General features: G+C 48.4%; 1 protein-coding gene and 1 long non-coding RNA gene across 2 annotated transcripts in view; one reads left to right on the top strand and one right to left on the bottom strand.

Moving 5' to 3' along the window:
- The window catches only part of ZHX2 (zinc fingers and homeoboxes 2), a 194,241-nt gene extending 176,970 nt beyond the window's left edge, over window positions 1–17,271 (bottom strand). Inside the window, exon 1 of the mRNA XM_078686824.1 lies at window positions 16,867–17,271. The gene's annotated coding sequence lies outside the window, so the exon portion shown is untranslated. The remainder of the gene's footprint in view (window positions 1–16,866) is intronic.
- The window catches only part of LOC144828550 (uncharacterized), a 330,760-nt gene continuing 326,126 nt past the window's right edge, over window positions 16,896–21,529 (top strand). Inside the window, exon 1 of the long non-coding RNA XR_013610485.1 lies at window positions 16,896–17,031. This is a non-coding gene — a long non-coding RNA (uncharacterized LOC144828550). The remainder of the gene's footprint in view (window positions 17,032–21,529) is intronic.

Consider the following 21,529-nt stretch of genomic DNA (forward strand, 5'->3'; position numbering starts at 1 on the left):
GCACAGGTCCACTGAAAATGGGCCCCACCTGTTCTACAGTTCAGCGATACTCTCTGGTCTAGCTTCCACTGACAGGAGTCTCGTAAGTGACGGAAATGATAATCTGCCACCCGATTTGCTGGGCCGAGAAGGTACTCCGTTGTCACCGAGACCTGATTGGCCAGACAATATTGCCAAAAGTTGGTTGCGAGGTCCGAGGGGACTTTGGAGCACGTGCCCCCCCCCCCCCAGGTGATTGTTGTATCTGACTGCTGAAACATTGTCTATGTTGAGCAGAACGCACGATTGGGCCCAGTATTTCATCCATCTTCAGATCACGAAGGAGCCAGCCAGGAGCTCCAAGCAGTTGATGTGCAAAGACTGCTCCTGAGGGGACCACAGCCCCCTCCACACCATCCCCCACCCCCCCCCCCCCCCCGAGTCCCCGTAGCAAACTCGCCACATCGTGCCCCCCAGCCGGACCTGCTTTCATCTGATTCTATAACGAAGTCCGGGGCAGAGCCAAAGATTGCTGTCCCATTCAATGCTTAAATATGTGAGCCACCAGGATATTTCCTCTTACTTTATCTGTGATGGAGGCTGAGAGTAGGTAAGGCCCTTTTGAAGGTGTGATGCTTTGAGTTACTGTAGGGCTCGATAAAACCAAAGGTCATGGAAAGATGGCCTGAATCGAGGAAGACAGGAGCCCCACTCGTTGGCAATCTGTCGCAATGAAGTCCACCGTATCGCTAGAGTTCGCCTCAGCTCGTGTCTGATCTTTGTCATCTTTCGAGACAGTAAACTTAGAGTAGAGGTAGTGGAGTCCACTGTGAACCCCAAGAAGGTTACGGTTTGGAGGGAACCAGAAGAGATTTTGAATCGCTGATCAAGAACCCCAGGCTTTCCATTAGATCCACTGCAGTTAGACTTACAGTAGATGGGGACACTGGGCCATGAGAAGGATATTGTCTAAATAGATAAAGAGACGTGTTCCCTGCGCCTGAAGGTGCGCCACCACCGGTCTGGCGACCTTGGTGAAACACCAAGGGGCAGAGGAGAACTCGAAGTGAAGACTTAAAAACGAATAGTTTCTTACCGGTCGGTGTAGTTTTGCAGCTTGAAGATCTTTCTGGATTCACTATGCGGTGTATTATTCCGCGGTCTAGTGGTTGGGTCCGGAATCGTAGTCCCATTTATCAAAGCTCCTTGTCCACAGAGGAGTGGCGAGTGTGAGCTTTTTGGCCCAACCTAAGCTACGCTTGACAGTATGCCAGAGTTGGACCGAGTATTGTGTGGGTCCTGTTAGTGAGTACTTGTTAGGCCTAGAATAAAGTGCCATGGTGAAGTTGCCCTCTGGGAGTAGTCACCTGTCCATTCTGTGGCCCGGGTCATCACCAACATGGTAAGTACAGTGAGGCTGCGAGGTGAGCTGCCCAGTAATATTCTTTTATGTCAGGGAGCCCTATGCCTCCATCATACCATCTGAGTGTGAGTTAGTGGAGTGCTATGCGCGGTCTACCGTCCCATAATAGATCCCTTTGGATGAAGAATTTAGGCGGAACTAAGTCTGGGAAGTTCTGGAGGGCAAAGAGGAAACGCGGTAGGGTCATCCTTTCAAAAATCGCTGCCTGTCCCAGTACTGACAGCAGCAGCGTCATCCAGGTCGTGGCGTCTTGTTTGAACCTCTGTAGAAAGGGGAGGTTACACTCATAGCGCAGTTTAACATCGGCTGTGATGAAAATGCCCAGGTATTTAAATCCATCTGCAGCTGTTAGGATGGGGCAGTCCCTTGGCAAGGGGGGGCGGGGGTGGGAGGTTCTCCGTGGAGAACGTATGGTAGCGACTTGCTCCAATTAATTCTAGATCCCGAGTTTCTCCCGAAATTGGTGAAGATATCCAGGACGACTCGCAGTGACTTCTGGGGAGAGGCGAGATATAAGAAGGATGTCGTCTGTGTACAAGGAGATTCGGTCTTCCCACCCCTCCGCCCACTCGAGTCCCCTGTTAGAGGGGTCTTTCCGTATCCAGGCGGCTAATGGCTCGAGGGAAAGGGTGAAGAGGAAGGATGAGAGGGGACACCCCTGTCGAGTTCCCCTGCTAAGGGTGAACGCCTCAGAAACCTTGTTATGGACTACCACTTGGGCCAATGGTTCAGCATAGAGGAGCTGTACCCAGCCAATTAAGTTGGGGCCGATGCCCAACTTCTTGAGGACCGCCATTAGATGCGCCCATTCAAGTATATCAAACACCATGATGGCGTCTAGTGATACTAATATTGCATCTTCTTGAATGGTGGCTAGTCGCCCCAGCACTCCGTGTAGCCTTCCCAAGTTGAGCGCAATATTACGGTGTGGCATAAAGCCCGATTGGTCAGGGTGGACCAATTTGTCTATTACTTGTCTTCGTCTGTTTGCTAACAGTTTGGCCAGGATTTTGGTTCCGCATTTAAAAGGGAGATGGGCCTATAGGAGGAGCATTTGTCCTTCGGCTTCCCTTCCTTGTGTATGGTGACCACCGTGGCGATACGTTGATCACGTGGGAGTAGGCCAGGATCTTTACTGTCCTCAAACATTTTCCTAAGATACGGGGCCAGTTTGTCGGGTTTAAGCTTATAGAGTTCAATGGGCAGTCCGTTGGGGCCCAGGGCTTTCCCAGGTTGGAGACTTCTTATTGCTGTTGCAATTTCGTGGTTCGTCAGTGCACTATCTAAAGAATGCCTGCCTGAGTCTGTAAGGGTAGGCAGTTGAATACCTACAAGAAGTGCGGAGGAGTCTTCCTCCAGCAGATCCGAGCTGCTCTGATACACCTTCCTGAAGTGGTTCAGAAATTCAAGCACAATGTCGTTACGGCGCCAGGCTATTATCCTTGAACTCTGGTACCAGTCTTTTCACCCTCTCTTTGTTGTCTAACCATGCGATCAGATTGCCCACTTTGTCTCCTTGGTCGTATAATTGTCCATCCCTGTCTCTTGCGAGAGTTTTGGCCGCGTCAGTCGCAACAGCTTTATATTCCAATGTATTTAGTTGCAGTTTATGGAGGGCGTCCTGGTTGTCTCCTTTTGCTGCCTTGAGCCGGAGGAGGTCATGCTCAATACGAGTCATCTCTGTCTTTTTCTTTGCGCGACCCGGCTATGGCCAAGAGCGCATTGGCCCCTAATGACAGTCTTAAAAGCTTCCCAGAGGATGGTAGGGGAGTCGAATGTGCCTTTGTTGTACTGGAAGTAATGGCCGAGAGTTTGTTTAAGTGTGGCTTTAACTTCGGGGTTGTGGAGATACCACAGGTTAATGGGCGCCACACAACCTACCCTTTTGTCCCCAATTGTTAAGTGCACCCACAGTAGGGAGTGATCGGAGATAGCCCCTGCCAGATGTCTGATTTCTTGTATGGTCGTGTTCTGAGCTCAGGCATGATGTTATAATCTATTCTGGAGAAGGTGTGATGTGACCCGGAGTAGAAAGTTTAGTGTTTGAGATCAGGGTGGCACACCTGCCAGAGGTCCATGAGGCCAAGGGCCTCGAGGAAGTTAAAGAGCCAACTGCTCACCATGCCGATATCTCGAGGTGGATATCGGTCGAGATGGCCCGATACAACTCATTTTGAACTTACCTGCAAGCCGTGAGGGCAACGGCTCTACACAACGCCGCAAACGCCGTGAGGGGAACGGCTGTAGTCTGGACCTCGAACTACAACTCACGGCAGGCCTTAGGGCGGCGGCGCACATTAGTCACGCCAGCAGCGCGCCCGGAGGCGCTAGAAGAAGCCGGAACGCCTCGCACCGCGAGTCGCGCGCGGGAGAAGCCCGGGACAAGGGCGGGACAGTCTGTGGCAGTCCGGGGCAGGACGAGGCTGGGCTGGGCCACGGACTTTGATCCTGCAGTTGAGGTCGCAAATTCCCTCAAGTGAGACTATTCATTTTATTGACTATGGACAGTGTCCTGTTCTAGTTACCATATATTTATTTTAGATTATATGTACGTGAGCCAATTTTGGCATTAGTGTAATCTGTAATTCATGATAGTCATTGTTCTTTTAAATTTTAACTGAGCATTTAAGGAATTGTTGCTAGTTCTGACCATGTCTAAACATAAACCTGATAAAACCGCACCAGTGTTAGCTACCCTAGATAATTATCTAGTGAAAGTGGTCAACAAAATTAATAATGACCGGAGAGCTTCGCTAGGACGGGGGAGCCCTCCTGCCATACCCCTAGTCACTCACTCCCCATTGGCCGCACTCACTATAGACGACAGTTTTGAACTAGGCAATCGGGTAGCTGTAACGACTGTAGCACAGGTTCACTCTGAGCTTGACCAGGACACCCCGGATACATCTAATGAGATAACGGAGAAGTGCCCGCCGGTCCCTAGAGCGGTGAGGGCATGTAGGAAACTACAAATCAAACGTGGGGGAAATCGTAGTAAAGTAGAAACACCCCAAAAAAGCTCCCTGGGTGAATCCGAGCAATTGGAAAGAAAAGGAGCAGTTAACTTAAATACTGAGCAACTTTATCTTCTAGTCAGCATCATTGCAGCCAAGATAGAAGCCAAGATGGAAGAGATCATTAAACTCCTAGTGTTTAAACTGGATACTATTTCCTTAGAAGTCAAAAGACTAGGAAGTCTTATGGAAACACATCTGGCCTTGGCTGAATGATCTAAGGCTGCTGCCAAGGGCCCCGCTGAAGAGGGTCAGGGAACTAGCAAATGTTTATCAAATACCAATTATTTGCCAGAATAAGCAGGCTATAGCGCCACCAGAGAGCACATTAGGATTTAGAGAAGTAAAGAAAAGCCGCTTTATTAACCTCCCCCCCGATTGTGCACCCTATGTGGTTGTCCTAACCAATGTCCTGCCTACCGATCATCATCCCCTTCAGCCCCACCAGGAATCCCACGAATCACTTAAAAACAAAACAGTTTCATGGCTGAATAAGCAATGTGGTTTTCCAATCACCTACTCTGATCAAATATTATCTACCAGAAGGGTTAATTGGATTGGCACCTCTAGAAAGACCGGTAGGGGTGATTGTGTTATTGTTAATTCTAAACATCCCCAACACGTTGCAACAGCCTTGTTAAGAGCAGCCTCCCTAGTATACGATGTGAATAGCACATGTGTGCGCCCACTTGGCTACTTCTACACTCATCTTATTAAAGCGCCCCACGACACCAGTAGAAGTAGACCTTTTATACCTATTCATCGCCCTGTTCCTGAAGTAACATTGTCAAACAGGTACCAAGCTTTAAGCTCCCTGGATTCTAACGATTGACAATCAGGGTAGTGGGTTACTTGTAAGGGCAATTACAAATAGTCGGGCAATCGAACCATACGCCCTGCATACAGACACAGACCAACTTTTGACGGATGCTCCAATAGTGCAAAATGATTGTGGGGTTAAACCAAATGGTAACCTGAGGATGGGGGGTGGTACACATGCCTCTGCTTCATCAGCTGCTTTAAATACAATGCATTCTAATGGTATTCCAATTGTTAGCTGGAATATCGCTGGACTAAAGTCCAAGGGGAATGTTTTGGGCTGGAAAAACTTTATTAATAGTCATGACATTCTTTGCTTCCATGAAACGTGGTGCAGGGAAGAAGTAAATTATGAGGGGTTTGTTTCTTATTGTTTGGTGGCACAAGATTCAACTTCAGGGGGAGCCAAAGGTGGCCTTTTGATCTTGGTCCCTATCAAGCGAAAAATTGTAGTAAAAAGGTATTTGAGCGTGGGTGCGCACGTGCAGATCCTTTGGCTCACTGCGGACCAAGGGCGTAATATATTACTGGTTAACAACTACAATAATGTGTTTGATAATTCCAGGACGACAGTAGCCAATAATCTGGCTAGTGTAATTGATAATTTTTGCACAGAATTAAATGTTTCATTTGATTTTATATGGGTGGGTGATTTTAACTTACCGCTGTGTGAACTGTCAACCCAAAAGGTCTGTGGGGTTATTAATAACTCCGGTTTGGACGACTTGCATTTCAGACAACAGTTATGGCGAATTATTACATAAGTTCATGGGCTGCTATGATCTGGAAATCCTAGATTTTGTTAAAGATGATCTGGGTCAGACTATCCCTACTTTTAAGAACAAGCAGAGCAGTTCAGTTATCGATCACGTAATTATTTCAACCAAAATTTCCCCATACTGTGCCCCCCCCAGGATTGAGGTCACTTCTTTAAGGGAGCATAATCGAATAATTTTGGAATGTACCCTGTGGGGGAGTAGTACTGTCGAGGCAGGTACCACTATTGCTAACATAGAGCCACACCGACCTAACTGAGTTAGAATAAGATGGGTAGGGGAGAATCTAAAGAACAGTTAGGTCCTATCGTCAAAGAAAGTTTGATGGACATTACCCTTATTCTTGATAATGACACAGATCACGAACGGGTTTTAATTGCTTTTGATGGTATCAATAAATCCATCGACGCCAGGTTCACTAGACCTAAAAAAGCTCAATGTAGCAAAGGACCGGGATGGTTTGACCATACATGTACCAGTTTATTAACCATGTTAAAACATGCTCTTGCAATAAAGCCAAGGGACCCTGGCTCAATAGTTAAATTAAGACTAGAGTACACGCAAGCTCTGAAGAGGAGGAAGGGTGAGCTGCAGCAGCAGGCTTGGGACTCACTTAATGAAGCGGCATAGCTATCCAATAGCACACTTTTGGGCAACAGTCAACTCTGCATTTCTTAAGGAGGGAAACATACCTGAGCCAACATCTAACGTACCTAGCGATGACTGGGTCTTGCATTTTTCTCAAATTTTTGGCTCTTCTAACTGTGTTGACAACAACCTGGGTAGATGGCCTACCATCCCATTGGACATAACCGTTAAAGAGGTCAAGCTTAGCATTGGTGCTAATAAGGGGGCAAAGCTCAGGGGCCTGATGGGGGTCCCTATAGACGTTTATAAAGCAGCTCCAGAGTTGTGGAGCCCTCTTTTGGCCATTGTTTTTAACGCAGCAGTATGTACAGTGGCACCAAAAACCAGGGGGGAAATCCATCATAATCCCGATATACAAAAAGGGTAGTAGATCTGATGTAAACAATTATCGCCCCATCTCTCTTCTAGACTCCTCAGTTAAGATCGTGAGTAGAGTTATGTTGGTTAGACTAGAAGAGTGGGTTGAGTTAGAGGGCGTCCTGGCCGATTGGCAGTTCGGGTTTAGGAAGGGTCAGGGTACACTCGACCAGTGTATAAATCTTGATCTACTGATAGGTAAATACACTGAAGCCAAACAGGGTTCATTATACCTCTGCTTTGCAGATTTAAGCAGTGCTTTTGATATGGTTGACCACTCCTTATTGTGGCCAACCGTGTTACAGCTCGGTGCACCAGAGGGTATAAACTAGAAACATGTGTGCGCTATGGCACTAAAGGGGAATGTACCCCGAAATTCAGGGTTAAATGTGGGATTAGGCAGGGCTGCGTATTAGCCCCTCTACTTTTTATACTGTTTATTAACGAAATAGACTCCATTTTAAAAGATGTTAATGCTGATGCCACTAAAATTAAAAGCGTTTCTGTACCAGTGTTATTATACGCTAATGACACTGTCCTGCTTTCAAGAACACCCCTTGGACTACAGCGTCTGATAGATTTTCTGCCTTTATTAAGGATAGAAAACTGTCTATCTATCAACATGGGGAAAACGCATACAATGACTTGTGGGGCTAGAAGTAAAACCTCTAATGCCTTTTTTATTGAGAGTGAAAATGTGCAAGAAGTGGATAAATTTTGCTATCTTGGTTTAACCTTCTCGAAAGACAGAATGTGGACTAATGAATTTAATAATATTAGCAACAAAATGGCGAAAAACGCATATGGCGTTTTTAGATTTGCGGCAAAAGTTGGCGACAGACGGACAAGGGATATGCTTAATATCTATCAAGCAAGATGTGTCACTGTTGCAATGTACGGAGCGGGTGTTTGGGGTCATGCATGCTACCATAATTTGCAATCACAGGAGAACTTTTTTTAAAAACTCTTATTTAGGTTTACCTACATCCGCCTCGACTGAGTTGATCCATCGGGAACTGGACATCCCTTTTTTAGATCTATTATCTATGAGGCCTCTTATGTTATGGCGATCGATCTAGCTTCAGGATGAAAAGTCTTTTAACAGATCTATAATTGAGGATTGTTTATTACTTGATAAATCTCGCAATATCCCGTGGTTAAAATATGTTATTTAGAAATATCTATTATAAACGTATTGACTGACCCTAGTGCCGCATCGAAGATCTCCAAAGCGGAGCTGAAAACTACATTCCTGGCCCAAAAAGCCAGGAAACCGGTTTCTGCTCATGGATCTTTGTCTACTGTAATGTTTTACAGTAAATACAATACGTATGAAGGTTCCCCAGGTTATTTAGCCATGGTGACTAGGCCATCTCATAAGTTTGTGCTAACCAGGCTGAGGTTTGGTGTAGCACATCACTTAGTGGCCCTGCCAAATCTTAAGAAACATCCAATTGGGCCGTGTCTGTGTGATGCCGTCACTAAACAAAGCACTCTGCACTTTCTATTGATCTGTAAACTGTACAAGAATTTTCGAATAGCCTATCTGAAACCCATGTTTGTTAAATATGGTGTATGTACAGCTAACTAGGCAATGAGTTTGTTATTTAATATGGAGTCTGCTGATATTTGTTTTTATACCGCTACCTTTTTAAATCAGTCTATTAAGACACGTAAAAGTATGTTATTTTAAAAACAGTGTGTGAAATTCGTAATATCTGTATTTTATATGTTTGTGCTTTTATGGTCATTTTGTATGAACCGAATAAAGCTTCATGAAATTAAATGAAACTGCATTGAAATCTCCACCCAGCACAAGGTGGCCTTCTGGAAGCGAGAGTATGAAAGCACCCAAGTCCTTGAAGGACTGTAAGGGTGTGACCCTCCCATTGCCCCGAGATCGCCGTGTAACGCCCAAGCGTGTCGGTCCAGATGCGCTGTATGCTGAACGTAAAGGAGTGTGTGAAGAGAATTTCCACCCCTCGAGAGCCGGACGTGAAGCCGGCTTGTGCCACCCGTTTGTAACCCTATTTGTTTAATGCCTTGCAGGTGTTGTCAATTAGGTGTGCCTCCTGGTGCAGTGCCACATCTGGAGCCTGTCGTTTTATGTACTGGAGCACAATACTTCATTTTATCTTGTCCCCCAACCCGTTGACGGTCCAACTAAGGAGCTTAAGACTCTTATCCCATTGCGGACTCAGTTTTACAGATAAGGCTCCAGCCTCTAAACATGTAATGCAACCAAAGTAGAGACATTTAGCTTGAGCGTGACCAATAACTGCTCCTCCCACAACCTACCTCCCGAAATCCCTGAAAACTGCTTACGAAAGATTTGAACATAACACTGCCATGAAACCACCCCCCCCCCCTCCCAGCTACCCTGCTGCGTAGGTTTAGAACTACTCACATCCCAAACTAGCGGAGTGCCTATCGCTCAATGAACAGATCAACAATTGCGGGGGAGTATAGGCTAGCACCGACTCTAGTCGCTTGGGGTCCACCCCTAACCACCAAAGGAGAGTGTCATTATGATGTCCCATTAGTCCCGCAGGGCCAATCCCTTATATCGTATCCCCACCCCCAGACCATCCTGTTAAGCATTATAAGTTACAGTTTGCTGGGGCAGTTCCGCATATCCAACACCATAGGAAGATCCATTCAGTCCCTGCTGGCCTCCAGTGTCGCCGGGCTAACTGATCTCGACCTCCAGGATTGCTGACTTAGTCTGTCTGATTCCAATCTGCCATCTGCAGAGCCCGGCGAGTGGGCACGGGTGTCTCTCCAGCTGCATCCTAAGGTCGCTTCTGTCTTCTGCGTAGTCGCCTTGTCCATCCATGCCTGCACCTCTGATAGGGTCGCGAAAAACCACAATTTCCTGTCTACGATGATCTTGAGCTTCGCGGGAAAGAACATCATATACTTGATGCCTCCGTCTCGTAGTGCCCTCTTGATCCCTTCAAATGAATGTCGCTCTTGTTGAACTTTAAGAGTGAAACCCGGGAAGAAGCGCACAGTGGTGTTTTCATAGCGGAGGTCCCCTTGCAGGCGGGCAGCTTGCAAAATTGCGTCACGGTCCCTGCAGTTGAGGATTTTTGCGATGATGGTCCTGGGAGCAGCCCCAAGCTTCGGTCACGGGATCGGTGCCCGATGCGCTCTCTCGATCGTGAAGAGGGAGGAGAGCCATTTCGGTTTGAGGATTATCTCTTCAAGGAAGAGATCCACGCTCAGCCCTTCTGAGCCCCCCGGGACCCCACCACTGATTGTTGCAGCGAGCCCGCCCCTCCTGGTCCTCGAGTTTAAGGGCCATCTGGCGGTGCTGGTGTACCAGCTGTTGGGTCCGCTCTTCCAACTTTTTGGTTGAGTTTTGGAGCTCTGTGGCATTCGTCTCAGGTACCTTAACTCTGTCTGTCGTTTTATTCATGTCGGTTCGCAACAAGTTAATTTCAATGGAGACCTTGTCGATTTTGGTTTTGAGCGAGGCACCCAGCACCTGGATAGCCACATTATTGAGCTGAGGGATGGTTCGTTGTCGCCAGACTGCCCACTCGGGCCGTCGTCCGGTGGCGGCTGCTTCAGTACTGCGTATTTATCAAGCTTGTTTGCCTGTACCGCTGCAGCGCCTTTGGGCTTCATTGTAGGGGCGTGCATTTCGATGGACTCTGATCGTTAGGGTGGCCCGTTTGCTCTGGGTCGCCCAACACAGGCCCCAGGTGCGGTCCGCCCCGCTGAGCGTCAGCGATGTTATCGTTACTGGAACCTCTGTTTTGCCAGGCAGACGGCGGGCATCACTTCACTGCTCCAGCGGATCCTGCACTTGTCTGATGTAACCCCACTTCAGCGATATTGTCCCTAGGCACAGAGTTTTTGTGTTTAAGGGGGTCACTCCATGTATCACTAGGGCACCACTCTTCGTGCAATCGTCGGCGGTCACCACCACGGCCAGCCGGCCACGTGTTGGGCCCCCACCCAGCGCTTCCCGATTCCGGGCCAATGTCCACCAGCACCCCCGGGCCTCCAGCGCAGGTGTAGCAAGCCTCGGGTGGCCATTTTGTGAGAGTGTTTATCCCCGCTTGTAAGGAGCATGTGCTTGCTCCAAAGTGGAGACCACGTGGCGCCAGAGGCAACGCAGGGCCGATTCGTTGTTCAAGTGCCGTTGGAAATGGCCTGCATGGGGCTCAGTGTCCTCCGTCTTCCGTGGGATTTTGGCCATCTTCAGGTCATGGCGGCGAGCAGTCTGACATCCGGGGGAGCCGAGGTAGCGGGCTCCCGCCTCCCACCGCAACTGTCAGAGCAAACCTCGTTGGAAGACAGTTGCGCGTTGTGGGTCGGGCAGGGGGTGGGGGGAAGGGATCCCGCTGGTCTGTATCTGTGAGGGCCCACAGCTGCGCCGGTTCCACGAAGGGGCGGATACACAGCTTACTCCCAATCTTCACGAGGGGCCTCTGCTAGCACTCCTCGTCCCGACTCAGAGTCCGAAGACGGAGCGATATCAGTCCTTTTTCGACGGGATTTTTTACAGCAGTCAGGTTGGTTAGTTGGTGTTCTGATAGCGCTGCGGGCGTTCTGGGCTCACCAATACGGGAATTATGCCGTATTTTGAGGTTTTGGGCTCGGCCATTTTGCCAGCACCAACCAACGCCCTAATAATAGTCATAGGTTTGTGAAACTGTCTCTTGCTACATATTGGACTATTACTAAGGCTCAAGAAGGCCAATCGCTGTGCCAGCAGCTGGTACAGAATCATGTAGTCAGGCAAATGGCTTTTCTCATGCAATTTGACCGCATCTTATTACCCATAGAGGTCTCTGAGTTCTAATTGTAGCCAACCACGCAAACAACCTGGCATTTATCTTCTAAACTTACTGCAATAGCATCTACCTGGTCAGCATCTAGCAAAGTTAAATTTATTAGATACAATTACAGCTTTATATAACAAAGCTCTTCACAAAAAGGGTTTCTTTGAAGATGCATATTAGATAAAAGGAAACTCCAATGACAATACACATTTCATTGTACACACCTGAAATACCTGGTGATATACACCATGAAAATATATCAATAATAGAATGAAATCCAATATTTTGTGCCAAGTTACTAATTGAATTCCATTAGTTATAGGAAGAAAATTTAGCTGAGGAAAAAAAACGAATAAAATTACAGTACAACAGATAATAAATTACAACAAAATAATTTATGTTTTTTTTGTTTAAAAGAAAGTATCCCACCAGGATAACGCGGGCAAACAAAAGTACACACCTGGCTGCTAGACTCACAGAACATATAGGTATGTATATAAGTTTTGTTCCCCGTGGAAAGCAAAGCTTGAATGTGTAAACATAGGTTACATTGCTTGAAAAGATGGAGGAATTGGCCTCCTACTAAGCAAGCCGTATTGGCATTCAGGCCAGCAATATACAACATTTGCTGTGCGACACAATTTTACATTGATCAATCCCCTTAATTCTCAAACCATTATACTACACTGCAGTCTACAAGCTACTGGTTTCCTCTCTGAAGAAGTGCACACTATACTGGACTCACTGCCAGGTGACACATTACTTATCTTGTTAAACATGAATTTCCATCTAAATCTCTAATCCTTTTCCAGCCTCTTTCCAAGCAGTGCAGGCTCCGCTCCACAAATACACAAGAAATGGTCTTGCTCCCATAATCACCGCACAACCATCCCTTATTACCCCCCAGTGAATCACTCCCCGGTATAGGATACTCTGAAATCACAACACCAAAGTATTCACAAGACTAGCCCAGTGTTCATTGACCAAAGTCACAATCACATGTTTCCACTGTAGGGCTCCTCCTATGTCACCCTGTTCAACAACAACCTACAGCTGGCATTGGACACCATCAATACTTAATCCACATCTCACCTCAGCTGCCCCAAGTCTACAACCCTCAGTCCACCCCACCAAACAACCCCTAAAGGGGTTCAGGTATCCACCAGCGGACAGACATCTGGACGCTTCTTCAGCATCTCAACACCTGCAAACCAGCCCAGGGTAAACTCTAGATGCCAAAATATCATCTTAGTACGAAGGTTTTATCAACGTTCTTCGCTCCCAAGCCCAATAGGCTTGCTGCAACTCACCTTCCTCCATTCCATATCCTCTCTTCACCTAGACATTACATACTCTGGCCAGTCACAGACTTTACTTCACCTCCTTATCCAACACAAACACTACCTCTAGCATGATGCACAAGTCGTTTACAATACAGTTGGCAACACATTTTTGGATACAGTTTGTGAAAAACTAGCTCTTCCCTTGAATACTACCCAGTCAAAGTTTTCGTAGTGAGTGAGGTACTTTCTGCAAAAAGGCCCCTATTCGTTCTACCAATGAACACTTCTGCACCCGGAAAAGACTAAAGGCAGCCACTCTGACACTTTTCAACTTTGTCATGTAAACAACCACTGTTAGAATAGAAGGCCACCAAAAACAGGTCTCTTGTAAACTACTGATGCTAGTTGTCGAGTGCCCATCACACACACATCCCAAATCTGCACATCCCTGTAATCAATACATTCTATGTCAATTAATCCTTTTGAATTGCCACCACCAATCAACCCTGCATCTTGCATAGATTCCAGACCTCTCCTGTGAGCGAATGCAAATGCTACTTCACATCTTGAACTCCAACACCTTGGCTACTCCCTGAGATCAGTGGCAGTCTTTTTCGCCTTACGAATTCTCACTAAGACTTCTAAAAGCAGAATGAGTAATGCATGCGTCATCTTTGTTAAATTCATCATCAGCCACAGCTCGGTGATCCACCCAACTACTCATGGCGTTATGTACTGTTGCTTTACGGTGTACAGCATTTCTTGCACAAATGCTAGTGCTCATTAATAAAGAAAGAAATATTGCTTCCTTCGATGCTCGTTCAACGCTAGGATACTTTTGTGTAAGCAACTATAAACTAAAATAAACAGTGCAGATTGTTTTTCAAGCATTTCTTTAAAAAACTTCCATGTGGACTGCTACGGAAAGGGCGAGGATCAACAAAGTCGAAGTGTAAGAATGGAGGTGATCGAGCTCCTCCACGGAGTCTCCAAGTCCCTGGACCTTTCTGCAAAAGTGACCTGATGAGCGTACTCTTTCCACTGTCAATCGACTGATATTTATTTATTTATGGTGTTGTTATTCACAGGAACTTTTGGCATGACGGTTTTCCCTGATGCTGTGAGGGCACAGTTTCCGTGGTAAGAAACATTTTCCATTCTTCAAATTCATGGAAAATGTTTTTTTTCCACGGAATGTGAAAACGGGGAATATTGCTGCACTTTCCCACACTGATTGCACCACTTGTACCTGGAAGTTTGGACCTACACATTAGTGTGGAAACGCAGTGACAAGCGTTTGTGAAGGATCCACACACACACACACACACACACACACACACACACTGGAGGGTCGTGCCCCATGCACCGCTGGGGTGTGCCTTACGCATCCGCTCCATATCAAGATGACATCCCCTCAAAGACCAATAACCGAATACACCAATCCTAACTTCGCTGTCGCTTTCGTTTTTTTCTCTAAATCGAGGTCAACTTCCAATTCACCCAACACTGCTCCCTCTCAAACATACCAGCCGCATTCACAATTAACAGCGTGGAAACCCGCCCCCATTATTTGTATGCAATACTTCTAAGCACCAACAACTGGTCACAACAATAAAGACCCGAAAAAAGGTAAACAAGGCCAATAATCAGACCGTAGGCACAAATTAATCACTACAAATGCATGGATTGGAACTACGCCTAGCAAAAAACAATTTATAAAAAAATGTGTCTTAAATGTTATGAGGCCAACATACGTTGCATCAATGGTCAATCCAGTCCTCATGTATTTAAAATGGATATTTTGTTTGAGGTCTCGTTCAGCATCACTCAAACTTTTGTCCGCACAGGTAAAATATATATTATTTGTGGTACTGCGCTGACGACGACCTGTGTACATCAATTTATAACGTTTGCTGCAGGCATATTTATTGCTTATTGTCGCTAGATGTTTTTGACGGAGGTGCTTGATGGCTTTCAAAGTGCACGAATAAGAAGCCGAAATTGGGCGACTCTGTGGTAGTCATATCACATTGTACAGTAAGGCAAATACACCCAATTTCGCAACAGGTTAGTCCCGGGGTGGGAGGGAGGGGATTTGCTTAAGGGCTATATAAGAGCCCACTCAGAAGAGGAACTATTTGCACTTGGGTTTAGTGTAAAGGCTAGGGGGGGTGGGGGGCTCGGGGTTGTTTTACAAGCGTCTCGTCGAAGCTCAGATTCCCACACTGAATATCAAACAAAAGGCAATCAGGAAGCAGTTGAGGGCAGCCCCCCGCGTGGCTTTGTAGTCAGTCAGTCAGGTGGAACTTCTCGGCAAATCGCGGCCGCACTTCCGGAGCACAAGTGCACTTTGGCAGCGGGAGAGGTCGCCAGGCACCGCTCTCAGACGCAGCCAGAGCCCCCCCCCCCCCGGCCAGGGAAGGGGCGCCGGGCAGGCTGGGGTAGACAGTCACGCACTAGAAGGGAGAGGTGTTTTGGGGGAAATAACAAAGGAGATGCAAAGTCTGTACCAGGCCGGGCTGCCCCGCTCCGACTTAAAAAGAGTCGGGCTAGAGAGCTTAAACTGGGTCACACGGATTGTTCAATGCAACATAGGAGTTGAGACCAATAACGGCCGGGCTTCTAAGCGGATACAACACGAACAGTATGCAATTCTGCATAAGTAACTGTTCGTTATACGGTCACACGCATGGCATATAGTCTGGCTAACAACTGTGCCACGATATGAGAGATTGTAAACAGTTCGCGTTTGATTCAATGCAGTTTGATATTTACTGCACAACTCCGCATGGGCTAATGACTCGTGTACGAAATCGGTAGAATGCGGGGCACAATAATGTGTACATTGTTTCAAAATGCTGCTTTGTAAACATCGAGCGAGGCCGTTTTTAGAGTAAACATGTTATTCTCTTTTGTAGGGTTTGATTTTCTAAGTGACATACCCAGACAGCAAAAAGTCTCACCCCGGGAGGTTAAGACATCGTCGTCCAGTGGACAATGTGATACACACAGCCAATCAAGCGCCTGCCTAGGTTGCCGGTAGTGGAAGCGCTACAGAAAGAAGTACCTGATTTTTCAATGAAACTAACATACACAGGACAATAAAGAAAGCAGTAACCCTAAAATTACACGTGCAAAACTTTGCTTGCCTGCAGCTGCGAGGGCTGTGTGCGCTAAGGCTGCGAGGGGTGGACCCAGGCGGGTACAGAGCGTGTCCTGACTTTGCTGCAGCTCTGGAGAGAGGGAGGAGCGGCGGCTACAGCCCCAGCCAGCGTCATGGCTTCTAGCAGCACAGCGTCACCGGGGAGCGGGCTGCCAGCCCCCGACGCGAGAGAAAGAGGGGGTGGGAGACAACAGGGCGCCGAGACACGGGTACCACCACCACCACCCTGCCGCCGGTTTAAGGGGTCACCCCGTGGGCACCGCGCGCACAGCCAGCCCCCGGCCCCCTCGCGCACTCCGCTCTACGTAACGCCCTATCGGCTGCGGACGCCATATTTTCTGAGGCTGATGTCGACATCGGCAAACGTAGACATGTTTTTTTTCTCATCTGAACCCCCCCCAACGCCCACCTCCCGGCTCAGCAGTCTCGCTCGGGCCCCAAACTTTGGGGGCCCCCGTGTAAGGGCTGAGCAGGGAGAAAGGGGCGCCCTCCCGCCCGGGGGAGGCGCTCCCCCGCAGAGAGCGCAGAAAGTTACAGCAGTGAGGCACTAGCCCGCCCCCTCGGCGCTGTGATTGCCCCCACCCAGCTCCAGAGGTTAAGTTTCTTACCTGCGCTGCTCCTGCCCGCCCCGGACCGTGCTCCTGGCGCCGGGGGTCTGCGGGGCTCGGACCCGCTCGGAGAGCGGGCGGCAGACGAAGAAATCCGCCGCGATCAGTGGGGAATCTACGCCGAGAGCCACATGATCGCGACGTCAGAGGCCGCATTTGCATACGGTAAGCAGCCTTGGCAGCGCAGCCGCCGCCGCAGCGCTGGCAGCTCACGCAGCGCCAGCGTCGCACCGCAATCCCGCAGGGGGCCGTTTTGCGCGCGCCGGCGGCTCGCGTCAAGCCGTGACGGCGTGCGCGCGTGGCGGTGGTGCAATCCCTGGCATTGTGTGTTGCGGGTGCTGCGCCGCTGTTCTGCAGAGCCCGCCTCAAAGTTCAAGGTGCTAGTGATGAGCTCGGCGCACTGTTGATCCCGAGCACGTGCAGCGCGAGCTGCGGAGGCACGGTGTGCAGACCCGCCTGGGACACCCCGGGGCTCCTGCATCACTTTCTGCCCAAAAATGCATTTGCGGGGGCTGGAGACGTGCGTCCGAGCATTTGGAAACGCTCCAAGAAGGCTTTGCAACAGCTATGGAGGAATGTATTTCGCCGTTAACTTGCATTGCAGGGAAGCATGTTTTGGGAGGAAGATAATGAAAGAAAGGCGGTGCAATACACATTTTCAGTGCATCAAGAAGTTTTTATCGATCTGCTTGGTTCGTTCTTAGTTTTCTTTGCTTTATTCTTAATATGAACGCTACAGTTGACCGTAGTATTAGTCTGATTTCCATATAGTAGGCATTTTTGCAAATAACTCTTCTGGGGGCGTTCATTTGTCAACGTTTCTTTGTAATGCCGTACCTATTCTGGATAAAATCATTGAATTTGTTTTTCATGTACGTCATTTCTATCAACGTGTTTAGTTAACTTCTAAATTTTGTCCACCTCAATACTACACGTAGCAGTTGCTCATAATGATAATTTACTTTCCTTATGTACATATAAAATATATATTTTTGCAAAATGTTTTTCAAAGGTTGTTTAATAATGCATTACTGCGTCTAGAAAAAATGCAGAGCATCCCATGAGTAGCAGTGTCAAGACTTATTTGCGTATAGCTGGGTCCAAACGGAGGTGGCATGATCCATGATTGTCATTGGCTGAGATTAAGTCTAGCTTTCCAGCCATCACTTTGTTGTTGTTTCATTTGATGCCCTAAGCGTGCTGGGTTCGCCCAAAATTAGGTCATGGGCGCACCATGCTGCTGGAACCAAGCTACTTCAGGCTGAAGAGCCCTAACTAGGGCAAAATCAGTTTTAGGTTGCCTGTGTTCCAGTTCAGGGAGGAACTGGCCTGGCAGGTCATGCTGGCCTGTGCCCATGAGGAACAGGGTCAAGACTAATTTGCATATGGCTGGGTCCGGACTGAGAGGACATGGAGGAAGAAAAACAATGGATTGGAATGCTGCGGTCTTAAAATCTCATCCGCCATAGTTTAAATTAGGCCCTTAGGTGGGAAATGCGCAGTTTCGTAGCTAGCCCTTTGGTCGCCCTTGGCGGTCCCAGGGGTTTGCAGCTTGCGGCCGTATGGAGAGTGAGTGGGGGGTCAGGCGCGCAACACCCATTGGGCTCATGGGGCTTCACCCACCCCCCCACCCGGTCGTGTGTGTCAGCCCAGGCAGAGACCGGTTCACGGGCTGGCGAGAATCTAATTGCAACCGCACCCGAGTACTTAACAGGTCTTTAAAAGACCATTTACTTGTAAATGAGGCTTTTGTTGTGTGTTCACCCCTTCTTACAGCCACTCTGTCTATGGTTGGAAGAATTAGCCCCCACCCCTTGAAATTTGGCTCTAGTTGCCCGCCTGGTGGGGGTGCTGGCGAGTTTATCTGAAATTGCCGCACTGCGACGGCTGCAATGTAGAGTGGTGGGAGGGCTGCCGATTTCCGATACCTACACTGCATGTACGAGCGGGAAAAGCTGCCGCCCCCAAAACTCGAGCCAGCCAGGGTGGACCTCACCCCACACCCCATTTGCTAGGCTACTGGAAATGCTTCCCTTTCAAGGGAGCCTGTGTGTGTGTGTGTGTGTGTTTGTTTTGGTAAAGAATCTTGGTTTAAGCGTTTCTCAGTGACACTCTAAGTTCAAGTCAGTTGCTGGTTGTGACTGGAGCGATCTCTAGACCAAGTCGTGTGCTGTCTCATTTCTCGGTTTGAACTAAACCATTTTCTTCAATGCCTCTTCACAGACACAACATTCTCTAATTTCAGTGAGCAGGAAGCAGCCCCCCAGTGCTAGGAAATGTTGATAGGTGAGTGCTGGGATTTCCATTACCCCTGTCATGCAGATTTTTATGTTTCCTTCCATTGCCTTCTCGTTATAGGACAGGGCTACCAGAATGGCCAGGCTCATATGGTTGCATGAATGACAGGTTTCTGAAACCGAATAATGTTAGCCTGGGGAGAGGGGTTCTATTTTTCTCTACATCAATTTTTCATCTCCAGTCCTCTTATCAGGAGAATCAGGAGTGAAACTGAAGTTGGGTATGAGTACCAGAATTCTGATTTGTAGTATGTCTCACTGTCAATGTAGGTTCTGGTGGGTGGCAGGCAGCACAAAGTGATAAGAAAGTGACTTATGAAGGGAGCAGGTTTTCCCATTATGATGGCACGGGGAATGAGTTTATTTATAACGTTTTATATAGCGCGAACTTGACCCAACAGGGTATCAGAGCGCTTTACATTTAGAATCGTTGCATTACAGGTTCTATCCGATACAAGAGCATAGTAGGGTACAGTACACATAAACAATGTTACAATATTTCGAAGGAGCTAGGGAGAAAAAAGTAATAGCAGGGAGGCGAGGAGGAACAATGCCCAATGTCCGGCTGGGTAGGTGACGGTAAAGGGGGAAACCAGGGCCAATCTCCTCATTAGCTGTCAAGCAGCTCCACCGGTCATCAGCCATGTTGCTCATGTCTCCGGGATCAGGAAAAAACAGTTTTGAGGTTTATTTGATTTGCGAAGGTTATTTAGCGCTATTTAGACCTGGAGGCATCGGAGCGCAAAACCAGGGGAACGTTGCATTAGAAGGTACATCAAGAGGATTATAAAGCGCTGGCTTTACCCATCGGTATCGGAACACTATAACGGAGGCACATTGCGTTAAAATTACATCAGTTATTAGCATAGTGAGGTATAGTAAACAAAAAACGAGGTTGAGAGAATTTATAGGAAAGGAGGGGAGGAAGAAGCCATAGCAGGGAGACGAGAAAGAACTGTGACCAATGTCCGGCTGGGTAGGCGACGGTCGAGGGGGAAACCAAGGCCAATCTACTCATTAGTTGTCTAGCAACTCCATCGGGCATTAGCCATGTTGCTCAGGTCTCAAAGTTCGGGCAAAACAGTTTAGAATAGATACATAGGCTACGAAGATAGAGGTAAACGAAGAAGGTGGGGGGGAGGGCGTAGAGATAAGCCAGAAGGGAGCTGGGGCTACCATATAGGCCAATGCAAAATGAAGGAGAGACCAGCTTTCCTGTAGTTGTGTACATTCTTCACTTGGGTGTCGGTGGGTGGAATTGACTCAGTCTACCACTTGCAGCAGGCCTCTCACGTTTCCTGATCACCTGCCCACCCCTTCGGCCCCCCAGGGCGCTTCTGTGAATCTCAGGACCACCAATATCCCCCAGGCCCGCCATCCAGGCCCTGGAAGGCGTGGAGAAGCTCAGGGAACAGCCATTCAATTCCTCAATCTGCAGCAATCTACTGGGCGAAATATCCAGCGCGTCCATTGCGGCTGAGAAATGATGATCAGACGCAGTGGATCCGCTCCGCCTCACTCTCTAAGCGGGCCCACTCCTTTCCATGCGCCTGCTTAAGGCCAGGCAGTGTGGAAGCCTCAATGACTGCTGGTTAATAGCATTCAGCCCCCTTTCCTCACCTCAAGATGACCAGGGAACAAGGGGAGGGAGTTGCTTACTGTCCACCCACCAGCGCCGCTGATTGCTTGCAGGGGACCCCACTCGGGAATTTTTACCGGTCAGACGCCATCTTAAAGTCAGACATGGCCTCTCTGCATCATCGTCTCCTGGGCCGCCTTCTTGCCGTCATTCAGAAAAAGGGGGAGCAGACTAACCCCTCAGATGGGCACCGTCGCCTTCTGCCACTCTGGTTATCGGTGCCCGCGTCTCATGGGTCCTGCAGTGCTGCATTCATGCTCCCAGTGCTGCAGTGCTGCATTCATGCTCCCAGTGCTGTATATTTTCGCATCGCGGTTCCTTGCGGCGCAGTGTTTCAAGCCGCCCAGACTGTCACAGGGTGTTCCACGATGCTCCGTGTTCCAGCGCGAACCGTCACCGTGACAAAGGATGGAATCCCTCATATGGACCGCAGGCGGAGGATCTCAACATGCCGTGCGTTATCACGCCGCTCCTGCAGCTCTTTAGGTCGCGCAGCTCTGCTCCATCTTAGTTGGATTTGGTGTGCAGGTGGGAGCGTTGTTGAATCGGTGGGGAGATTAAACATACCGCAGGTTAGAGTCCGTTTGGAGAAGCTTTTGCTTTTCACTCGTCAGGCGGCCGCCATTTTGTGAAGTTCCGCGGCCGGTGGCGGCAAGCTCCAAAAAAGGGTCACTGCATCATATTTTCGTGGTCGCGAGCCCTCCTGTCAGCCTGCCAGCAAGTCCGG

The sequence above is a fragment of the Lissotriton helveticus genome, chromosome 4_1, assembly GCF_964261635.1.
Source record: "Lissotriton helveticus chromosome 4_1, aLisHel1.1, whole genome shotgun sequence".
In the NCBI taxonomy this organism is placed as follows: domain Eukaryota; kingdom Metazoa; phylum Chordata; class Amphibia; order Caudata; family Salamandridae; genus Lissotriton; species Lissotriton helveticus.